The 11853-nt window shown below is 46.0% G+C and overlaps 2 non-coding genes across 2 annotated transcripts; both read right to left on the bottom strand.

The window, feature by feature from the left end:
• Positions 1-767: 767 nt before the first annotated feature.
• Trnas-cga (transfer RNA serine (anticodon CGA)) lies at positions 768-842 on the bottom strand. The gene has a single exon. It is a non-coding gene; the product is annotated as a tRNA-Ser (tRNA).
• A 225-nt stretch (positions 843-1067) lies between these two features.
• On the bottom strand, positions 1068-1142 carry Trnas-cga (transfer RNA serine (anticodon CGA)). Its single transcript has one exon. It is a non-coding gene; the product is annotated as a tRNA-Ser (tRNA).
• Between the last annotated feature and the right edge of the window lie 10711 nt (positions 1143-11853).

Raw genomic sequence — 11853 nt, 5'->3', positions numbered from 1 at the left:
TCCAGCCACATGATGTAACAAAATTTGATTAAATGAATGCTTGTTATACGTTATTTGCCCGCATTTCGTGGTCGTGCGGTAGCGTTCTCGCTTCCCACGCTCGGGTTCCCGGGTTCGATTCCCGGCGGGGTCAGGGATTTTCTCTGCCTCGTGATGGCTGGGTGTTGTGTGATGTCCTTAGGTTGGTTAGGTTTAAGTAGTTCTAAGTTCTAGGGGACTGATGACCATAGATGTTAAGTCCCATAGTGCTCAGAGCCATTTGAACAATTTTATACGTTCTTTCGGACATGCCAGAAAGAACAGACACCACGTATTCACATAACTGATTCGCCTCGGTGGACAATGAATTCTCAACCTTCAGTATGGATGTACATTCACGTTCGAACTCCGACGGTAATCTAAAATTAACGGATATAGAGGACATGGGCGTGGATTGCGGGTAAGTGGCACTAGGAGGGAACGTGAGTCGGTCGGGGAACGTGCTGAGGTACGCTGCGCACTTGCCATAAACAGTGTGTCTGGGTGGTGCAGCGGTTAACGCTGCTGTCTAGGATATAGGGTATCCTTGGTTTTAGTCCCGGTCTGGCACACCATTTCACTTGTCGCAGCGGATACCGCACAAAGTACCGGAGCAGCTCATATTAGTTTCTTCCCTTTCCTTTCTTCCTCCCTTGTCCTTCAAGTTACATGTAATGTTTCCAGAATGAGATTTTCACTCTGCAGCGGAGTGTGCGCTGATATGAAACTTCCTGGCAGATTAAAACTGTGTGCCCGACCGAGACTCGAACTCGGGACCTTTGCCTTTCGCGGGCAAGTGCTCTACCAACTGAGCTATCGAAGCACGACTCACGGCCGGTACTCACAGCTTTACTTCTGCCAGTATCCGTCTCCTACCTTCCAAACTTTACAGAAGCTCTTCTGCGAAACATGCAGAACTAGCACTCCTGAAAGAAAGGATACTGTGGAGACATGGCTTAGCCACAGCCTGGGGGATGTTTCCAGAATGAGATTTTCACTCTGCAGCGGAGTGTGCGCTGATATGAAACTTCCTGGCAGATTAAAACTGTGTGCCCGACCGAGACTCGAACTCGGGACCTTTGCCTTTCGCGGGCAAGTGCTCTACCAACTGAGCTATCGAAGCACGACTCACGGCCGGTACTCACAGCCTTACTTCTGCCAGTATACGTCTCCTACCTTCCAAACTTTACAGAAGCTCTTCTGCGAAACATGCAGAACTAGCACTCCTGAAAGAAAGGATACTGTGGAGACATGGCTTAGCCACAGCCTGGGGGATGTTTCCAGAATGTAATGTGTTAAGTATCAATTTCAGATCGATCTTTCCTCCGCTATTTCGCTTCTGTAAACTGACAAGCTGGGGCGCCTTATCAGCTTGACGTGACAATTACGTATAATAACACGAACTTTCGAATAAGACACCAATCTGTTGTGTATTCACAAAGTTAAATCCCAACTCCAACACATAGTAATTTTTCGAAACTACTAATCTCATTTTGAAGAACTAAACGACTCTTTTAGAAATATGATACCAGCAGCAGAAATTACTATCGCTCTATTGGAAGTAGAAGCGGACACCGATATCTCTGTAGTTTATACAGCTATTAAAAGAGATTCTATGTTTTAATATAGTGGAATTTTTCATGTTCATTTTGGTGAAAAAATTGTGACATATTAAACTCTTCGTGAAATATCTGAGGCGTATAGTCTGACACAACCTGTGTGCTAAAGCGTTAGACTGGATGAGATGGCTAACGTTGACCACCTCAGTTATGTCCAGAACGAGTGATCAGGTTGAGCTCAGGTTTTACCTAAGCTACAGCGCACGTTCAGTGACTTTGAGCGGGTTTTAGTCACTGTATGTTACCCTAGTAACAAACCCATCGGTAAGATTACAACCCATCTAAAGCTGTCCAAATAAACTGCTGGTTGTGGGACTGTGACGTGGAAACGAGAAGCTATATCCACAGCTGAATCAACACCAGACAGACCTCAAGCTCCTACAGACGAACCTGGCTGTAGAAAGTGTTTAATCAGCGACAGAAACCACTCGTGAGTTCCAATGTGCTACCAGTGGTCCACCCAGCACCATGACTGTGTGTAGCGAGTCAAAAGGATGGGGTACAGTTTTCGATCAACTCCTCACAAGCCACGCATTTCTGCACTCAGTGAAAAGGGACACTTTAGGTTGAGTAACTAACGACGGAACGAGACAGTGATTGACTCAAAGCGAGTGATTTGGAGCGAAGAATCACGCTATAACCTATTCCAATCACTTGGAAGAATTTGGGTTTGGCGAATGCCTAGAGAAAGTTACCTGCCATCGTCTGTAATGCAAATAGTGAAGAACAGAGCAGGTGGTGTACGATATGCAGGTGTTTTACGTTGCTAGGGAGTGGTCCGTTACTGCGCTGAAGAAAACGCGAAATGCGAAGAATATGATCACATTGTACAGGAATGTGTAGAGGTTACAGTAGGGAAGCAGTTCGGCGATGATGAGTGGATCAGCATGAGAGTGCTCCCTGTCATAAAGCAGCATCTGTGAGGCAATGGTCTGCCGTCAGTAATATTCTTAAATGCACTTCCCTGCACAGTGTCTCGACCTGAACCCAATGTAACACCTCTGTGATGAGTTAGAACCTCAACCACGCTCCAGACCCCAACGTCCTACATCACTACCTTCTCTGGTTTTTGCTCTTAACGACGAATGGGCTGCCATTCCTGCAATACAGAAAAGTCACCAAAGTGTTATAATAGCCGTGCAGTTGTGTGGTGAATGCCCTCATGAGCGTTCCAAGCCGTCAAGATCTGTTCAAAATGTTTCAAGAAATTTAAAATGTAAAGAATAAAGTACACCAAAGAAAAATCACCGCAGCTATTGAGAAAACTGGAATTTTTTTTCTTTATTGTAATTTTAAAACCTGTACAACAGGCAGGCTGTCTGCAGCGTTCTATGCTGCTCTTCAGCCATAGGATACAAAATGAGAAAAACAGAAATATTACACATAGGTTACAGAACAGTGGGCAAGAAAACACTTGACACAGAAAGGCAAATGCGGAGCCGTTCACACTCGACGATAGTCCACACTTAAAACTGTTGACACGACGCACAAACACGGAAGACGGCGATCGCACAGGTGAACGATGGAGTGCGACGGTGAACACTGAACACTAAACACGACGGCACACACGAGACACTGATGGCGATGATCTCCGGCGCGCGAAAGTCCACGTAGCGTGTGCGAGTCCAAGGGGGAAGAAGGGCGGGGGTGGATGGATAGGGGAGAACATAGACGCCAATGGCTGAGGAGATGGGAGGAGGAGTAGAGGGACAGGGGAGGGGAAGCCCAGGGAGGAGTGGGGAGAAAGGGATGAGGGAGGGAGGGTGCCCGAAGGAACAGAGGAAGAGGGAAGGAGGATCAAAGTTGGTAGGAGGGGTATATGGAGGGAAGGAGGACGTCATCAGGGAGGGGGAGCTGGCGGAAGCCACCTTAGGAGAGGGTAAGGAGGGTAGAGAGATGGAGGCTGTTGACACGACACACAAACACGGAAGACGGCGATGGCACAGGTGAACGATGGAGTGCGACGGTGAACACTGAACACTAAACACGACGGCACACACGGGACACTGATGGCGATGATCTCTGGCGCGCAAAAGTCCACGTAGCGTGTGCGAGTCCAAGGGGGAAGAAGGGCGGGTGGGGGGGGGGGGGGGAGAGGATAGAACATAGACGCCAATGGCTGAGGAGATGGGAGGAGGAATAGAGGGACAGGGAAGCCCAGGGGAGGAGTGGGGAGAAAGGGATGAGGGAGGGAGGGTGCCCGAAGGAACAGAGACAGGAAGAGGGAAGGAGGATCAAAGTTGGTAGGAGGGGTATATGGAGGGAAGGAGGACGTCATCAGGGAGGGGGAGCTGGTGGAAGCCACCTTGGGAGAGGGTAAGGAGGGTAGAGAGATGGAGACCGGGTGGGATGTGGGAATACAGGCGCGGCAGTGGTCGGGGGCGGGAGAGGATGGGTGAGACAAGCGGGTGAGGAGGATCGAGTTTGCGGGAGGTGTACTGGATCCGTATCCTCTCAAGGAAAAGAAGGAGGTGGGGGAATGGAATGAGATCATACAGGATCTGCGTGGGGGAGGGGAGACAGATGCGATAGGCGAGGCGGAGAGCATGGCGTTCAAGGATTTGGAGGGATTTGTAAAAGGTAGCAGGGGCGGAGATCCAGGCCGGATGGGCGTAACAAAGGATAGGGCGGATGAGGGATTTATTGGTGTGGAGTATGGTGGAGGGGTCCAGACCCCACGTACGACCGGAAAGGAGCTTGAGGAGATGGAGACGGGAGCGTGCCTTGGCTTGGATTGTCCAGAGATATGGGGTCCAGGAGAGTCGACGGTGGAGGGTGACGCCAAGGTACCTGAGGGTGGGGGTGAGGGCGATAGGACGGCCATAGACGGTGAGATAGAAATCAAGGAGGAGGAAGTAAGGGGTGGTTTTGCCTACAATGATCGCCTGGCTTTTGGAGGGATTGACCTTGAGCAACCACTCGTTGCACCAAGCGGTGAACCGGTCAAGATGGGATTGGAGAAGGTGTTGGGAGCGCTGCAGGGTGGGGGAAAGGGCAAGGTAAACGGTGTCATCGGCAAACTGGAGAAGGTGGACAGGGGGTGACGGCGGCGGCATGTCCGCCGTATACAAAAGATACAGAAGGGGGGAGTGGACAGAGCCTTAGGGTACACCGGCGGAGGGAAAAAAGGTGTAGGAATCTGTGCTATGGATGGTGGCGTAGGAAGGACGGTGGGAGAGAAAGGAGCCGATCAGATGGACGTAATTAATGGGAAGGGCGAAGGTTTGGAGCTTGAAGAGGAGACCGGTATGCCATATGTGGTCATAAGCACGTTCGAGGTCCAGGGAGAGGAAGATTGCAGAGTGACGGGAATTAAGCTGTTCAGAAAGGAGATGAGTGAGGTGAAGGAGAAGGTCGTCGGAAGAGAAGGATGGCCGAAAGCCACACTGGGTGACGCGCAGGAGGCGGTGCTGGCGAGGATGCTGGTGGATGCGGCGGGTAAGGATAGATTCCAGGACCTTGCTGAAGACCGAGGTAAGGCTAATGGGACGGTAGGAGGAGACAGCAGATTTCGGTTTACGAGGTTTTAGGAATATCAGGGGATCTTCGGGGATGGAAAATACATCTGAGAGGTAGGAGGCAAAGTGACTGGCCTTACTAAGGGTGTCAGGGAATGGGTGATCATTATGGAGGAGAGGATAGTAGGGGGAGGGTTTAGTTCCGGTAAGGCGACGGAAGGCTGACCAGAACTTGGACGAGTTGATAGGTAGGGTAGCATTCAAACGGGTGCATGTCTGTCGCCAGTCCCGGCGTTTCTTGGCAGCGAGCAAATTACGAATGTGTCGCTGGAGTTGCCGGTGGCGTCGGAGTGTGTCCGGGTCACGCGAGTGGAGGAAGGCACGGTAGAGACGACGGGATTCACGGAGGAGGAGGACGGCCTGTGGGGGTAGGGTAGGACGGTAGGGGTGGATGGCGACAGTAGGTACGTGGGCCTCCACGGTCTCAGACAAGGTCTGCTGGAGAAAGGAGGCGGCATGGGTTACATTGTCAGGGTGGCGGTAGGTGAAGGGGTGGCTATCGACCTGGGTGGAGAGGGTATCCCAGTAGGCATTCCAGTTGGCACGGGAATAGTCATGGATGTACTTCAAGGGAGGGTCATTACGAGGGTCGAGGCGGGGGCAACGACCGTCGGAAATGGTGAGGAGGACAGGGAGATGGTCGCTACCAATACGCTCCAGGACATCCACCGTTATGCGGCCAAGGAGGTTAGGGGAGGAAAGGATAACATCGGGAGTGGAATTGGATTCGGGACTGGTGTGTTGGGGGATGGGGATGAGGTCCCCTTGAAGGGAGGAGAGGAACCGATGCCACCACCATAAATGGGCGGCGGAACGACTATGGATGTTGAGGTCAGCGGCGATCATGTAGGAGGAGAAGGTACGGTCAATGTGGGAGAGGAAGTCGAAGGGAATAGGGATGTTAGGGCGGACATAGATGGTGGCGCAGGTGACAGTAAGGCCATGGAAGTAGAGATTAAGGATCAGGTGTTCAGTAGGGTCGGGAAGGAGAGGTTGGAGCCGTACTGGGATCTGGCGGTGGTGACCAATGGCAACTCCGCCACGCGCAATCGGGAGGGGATTATCGGAGCGGTGAAGGAGGTAGGGCCACGTGTGGACGGTGTGGTGGGGTTGGAGGAAAGTTTCATTGAGGAGGAAGGGAACCACGCGGTGGGTGGCAAGGGAGTGCAGGAAGAGGTTCTTGTTGGCAGGAAGGGAGCGGATGTTGTTGAAAAGGATACGGTGCTGTCGCGCCATGACAGGGATTTAGACAAGGGTGTCAAGACGGGAGAAGGTGAAATGGGCCCGGTTGTTGGAGTAGGTGGCATACATTTTCAAGTGGAAAATGGAACGGGTGGCTAGGGAGACCTGTTGAAGGGTGTGAAGGCGCTGGTAAGGGTGGACGTTTTGTAAGACAATGGTGAGGAACCTGATGATGTCCTCAGCGGTGGGAGGGGGGGGGGGGGGACGAAGGAAATTGCCAGGAGGGGTGGGAGCGTCAAGAGGACGGACAGGTACAGTGAGTTCAGGAGTGGTCAGAGGGGGTCGGGCTTTACACTTTTGGGAGTAGGTGGGATGGGGGACATTGCAGGTATTGCAGGAGGGAGGGGATTGTAGGTTAGGGCACTGCTGGAGGAAGTGCGTTTGTTTACAATGCGGGCAGGTGGAGGCCTCAAGGCACTCAGCTGTTGGGTGTGCATTATAGCGCAGACACCTCTGGCAGCGCAGGGATTGAGGAGGGGAATGGGAGAGGTCGACCTTATAGAGCTGGTGGAAGAGGAGGGCACCCTCCTTCAATAGACGGTCAATGGAGGGAGCGTCCTCGGAGAAAACCAGCATAAGGCGGGTGGTTCCGGACGAGTTGAAAATGCGGTGGACAGCCTGCACCTCCAGTGTAGGATGCGCCTTGAGCTCTGCGAACACCTCCTCCTCCGTGATCGTCGGACTGAGCCGAGTGATCACAGTGGTGAGGGTCGGCGGGCGACACGGAGTTTGGGGTTGGCGGGTTGGAGATGAAGGAGCAGGGGTGAGGGAAGCATTGGGGCCAAAACGGGTGATGGGGAGGCGGGAGAAGATGTCAGTTGTAATAATAAACGCTCGATCAGTACCTGAGTTACGTTTTGCTTATGTTAGGTACAGCAATGCCGACATTTGTCGGACCTATTCTCCTGGTGAAACGACGGTGGTTTCGGCGCTGTTAAACTATTACTATTCAATCCATCTCCACACATGTTACATCGCTGAACTCATCTTCAAAACATCTTCCCAACGACATAAAAGATATGTATCTCCTTTTTTAAATTTGGTGTTGCAATTGAGTAGCTACAAAACGCCAAAAATTACTTCCGTGCAGAAGAGAATTTGTCACATTGTCAGCTATAACTCGGCGGAAACCGCTGGAAAAGACCATGTCTATTCCTTATGACTCTACGTTGGGTGTTCTGTCATGGGCGTCTCATCTTGTACGTAGGCTAGATTACGGAACAAATTACTTGAACGGAATGCTTTGTTAGACTACTGTAATTTACTTTTCTTTTCTTTCATGAACTTGATTATAGAACTAGCTGCACTTGTTTCTATCGATACACCATTCTCAGGAGAGTAGTTCGTTGTCCAGTGATACGTAATGACACATCTATATGTGCTAATTTCATTTTTGATTTTATCTCCGTATTTCTATACGGCGAAACATCTAATACTCGCACCAGACATCTAATACTCGTGGCAGCCACGCGGAATAGATATCACGTAGACTGTCGAAAGCTTACCGAGAGAAACTGAATGATCATGGAGAAATATTACATGGTTGTAATCTTTGACAGTCACAGTTTTATGTTAGGAACGCGCTGTAAAGCAGAATGTTCACCTTTACACAGTAACAGATTGATTTTTTTTCTTTGTTTCGATGAATAAATATCAACTATTTTGAAAAGTGGATTCCAATCAGATCAGTGCGAGAGTATATATATCGCAACGCTAGTAGAATTGTATGCAAAGACGAGCTGCAGACTCGTCCAGTACCACAGAAATTTTGAGCTGCAAGCGTTCTCCGTTAACTCTGTTGACCCAGAAAAAACCGTGTAACATCAAATGAATTGTTGCTGGTGCATTATTCCCATTAAGGATAGACACCATTCTAACCTAACCAAACAGATCGTTTCAAGAATAATATCAGTCGTACACACTGTTAATTTATGTGCCACAATAAAAAATAACTCGTAGTTATTTCTATAAATAGTCTTTCCCCCTAAACTTTTTTCTTATGAAATTAAGATAACCTTCATTACATCTGAGCTATGTTTTCCTTCTCTTACCTAGACACTTATTCATAAATCTATTGGCATCAAGTATTGCTTTTTTCTCAGCGACAAAACAGATATAATTGCATCACTTTCCATGCCTTCCAAGCTCCTAAGCGCGCAACTTGGTAGTAAAGTTTTGAGAAGATTTCGTAGTTATTCATTAAGTAAAAGACTTGAGAAGGTTTTGTAGCTATTCTTTAACGGTAAGAAAAAATTGAAAACAGTCTCGCACAATCATTGCTTTTTACGACTTGTTTGAACCCAACAACTTTTCATAAGAATAAGGCCAGTATATAACATAAAGGGCACATATACCATCACATTGAAGGGAAATCAGTTTTCAGTTTCCTAATTTTTACCTCTATTCTCATGTACAGACAGCTCAATAGCTAATACCTGTCGCAATTTTAAGTAGAATTTTTCTTCCAGACCGACACAGATCATCCCATAGTCAACACGAAGTTTTCAGAAAACATGAAGGATTGTTCTGATCTTCAAACAATTTAATTCAATCCCATCGAAATCTGTAGAGAAAAGCTACGTGCCTCGCAGGTGTAAAACTTGATGCAGCACGGACTCAAAGACGCTAGTCCCGGAGGAAATTACCGAAGAAAACTGTACTCTGTCCGTACAACAGGGAGCAGTTTCATCGAGATTTATAGAACACCTTGCGTCAGACTGAACGGAGCATTTCAGGCAAAGCTTTCAAACATCAGAGGTAAAAAAGAAAAACTATGACGCGTTTAAATATTTATGATGTAACCTTCGTCTTTTAATGTCGTGATATTGCACTGTATCGACAACTTAGGGGAAAGTGCTGATGCGTGTGTTTGGTGTCATAACATTTCGCAAATACGTGAATAATTTTCACTGCTTCCTTTGTTGTAAACGTAAGTAGCCATTCACGATATAACAAAAATTCTCTCTTAGTAATTTTGCATAGAAGAGGACGACTTGGGATGAAGTATTTGCAAAACATGACTTGTAGCCCTTATGTCAAGCAAATGAATATAGGTTATTTTAAGTGTGAAATTAGTGTAGATATTATGAAATTATTCATTAATAGTGTCGGTTTAAAAAGAAATTGGTGTTATTTTTCGTTACTTGTACTATAAGGCTGGTCTATCTACGCCTATACGCCGCAAGGCACCGTTCAGTGCGTATACCGTATCAGTACTAGTAATTTTCTGTTCTGTTCCGCTGAGAGTGGGCAAAATGTATTTCTTCAGGATGTGAAACATGAACCTGTGCAGTCAGTCGTTCACAGCCAGAATCAACTACGAATGCTTTTGTGTGTTACATCTGCAAAATGCAGGGGCTGGACCGAAAATGCTTACTTGAACATAAATGCTGATGCTAGCCAATCCTACCGGTTGCGCTGCTGTCTTTGACCAGGAACCTCACATGTGCAGTGCCCTCAATACGTTACAAGTGTCAGTCGTGGTTAGAACGGTGTTGTGTGTAATCATGAGTACATCATATCGGAGCCAAGTGGATTCGAAGGTGAGAAAATTGTTGGTGCTCTTATGATGCGTGCTTCCGTACCCAAGGTAGTTGAACCTGATGTCAGAAGGGACACCAGAGCGAATATTTATACCGCAAACAGGGAAAGGCAGGAAAAATTTATCCCCCAACTCATAATGACGATGAAAGTGTGTGGTACTCGTTCCATTCTTACAGAACGTCTTGTCAATTTTGACATTTGGCTGGGATATAAAAGCAATTTACTACCTCTTAGTAGCTTTACCGTAGTATTATCCAAGTATTCATCTTCTTAGCTCTATTGTTTCAAGAGTCATTTCGTTAAACACAGTACCCCAATACAGTTTCAGTCCTAATTTTCGTAGATTACCACTCACCCCAGGAGAGTAAAGTAACACTACATCCGACTTCTCATCTCATGAATTTGATAAAAATGTGACATTTCAGTCTTTTGATAGCTATTTTTATTTTTAATGACCGGTTTCGGGCTAGCTGCCCATCTTCAGATGTGTTAGACAAAGTTAACAAGAGAAATACAGTTAGAAATATTTTAGTCTTACAAAAAGAAATTTTGGAACGTATTAAATGCCAACATACCATATATCGCAGTTACAGAGTAACTTGTCGCTACAGAACTATCGTTTCTCTGTCATAACTGAAGTACATTTTAATCTGTTAAAACCTTATATCACTGTTTTCAAGATCTTGATTGGTAACAGTAAAAAATGCCCTCTACCTTTAAGAATTGTGCATATGTTATTATTTCACCGTACATATTAATGGCGAATATACTTTTTAATAAAACAATTTTTAAAGTAACAACATGAATAATCTTTTTCTGAGTGGACCATGAACCGAAATAATTTACACTAATTTAAATTTTTTTTATTTCGGTTCATGGTCCCCTCAAAAAAAGATTATTCATGTTGTTACATTAAAAATTGTTTTATTAAAAAGTATATTCGCCATTAATCTGTACGGTGAAATAATAACGTACATAGAATTCTTAAAGGTAGAGGGCACTTTTTACTGTTACTAATCAGGATCTCTAAAACTGCGATATAAGGCTTTAACAGGTTAAAATTTACTTTAGTTATGACAGAGAAAAGATAGTTCTGTAGTGACAAGTTACTCTGTAACTGCAAAATATGATATGTCGGCATTTAATACGTTCCAAAATTTCTTTTTGTAAACTAAGATATTTCAATCACTAACCGTATTTCTCTTGTTAATTAAATTTTTAACTTTGTCTAACACATCTGAAGATGGGCAGATAGCCCGAAACCGGTCATCAAAAATAAAAAATAGCGATCAAAAGACTGAAATGCACATATTTTTATTTAATGAACGATCGCGGAAATCCCATTAAGACAATCATGTCTAGTTTTCATGAATTTGACATTGTACTCGAATGACGTAAACCAGGTTAAGCAAGAACGAATATTGAATGTGCATCAACAAACTCACAGACATTTCGAAATCCACTCAGAGTTCATAGTACACTAGGAAGAAAATTTTCATGATTCTCAGTCGGATTAATTTTGCGCCTTTTTTCCGCATTCCCCTGCTAATTTATAGGAGTTATCGTTTTAAATTTAGTTATTCTCTAATTCTGGCATTTCATTACGCTGTGTATGATATTGTAAATTATTATACGAGTTGGTTCTGAGGTATGGTTCAAAGCAACTGAACGTGCGCCATTGCCATAATTCATCTGTGTGCACTGTGCTTCTCGCTAGTCGATAACCTTTACACACACACACAGAGAATAATAAATAACATTCGTAGAACATTAGTAGAACATCAAAATTTTAAAATTTGAGTTTCTCTTTCATAATGAGCAAGCAGTGCTAAAAACCTGTGTGGAGTAGAGGAGTATCCTCCATTGTTCACTCATTGGAAGCGATCCCATTAATTACTGAGAGTCATCAAAAC

The sequence above is a fragment of the Schistocerca gregaria genome, chromosome 3, assembly GCF_023897955.1.
Source record: "Schistocerca gregaria isolate iqSchGreg1 chromosome 3, iqSchGreg1.2, whole genome shotgun sequence".
In the NCBI taxonomy this organism is placed as follows: Eukaryota; Metazoa; Arthropoda; class Insecta; order Orthoptera; family Acrididae; genus Schistocerca; species Schistocerca gregaria.
The sequence above is the reverse complement of the archived record's forward strand: the minus strand, read 5'-3'. Positions and strand labels throughout refer to the sequence as shown.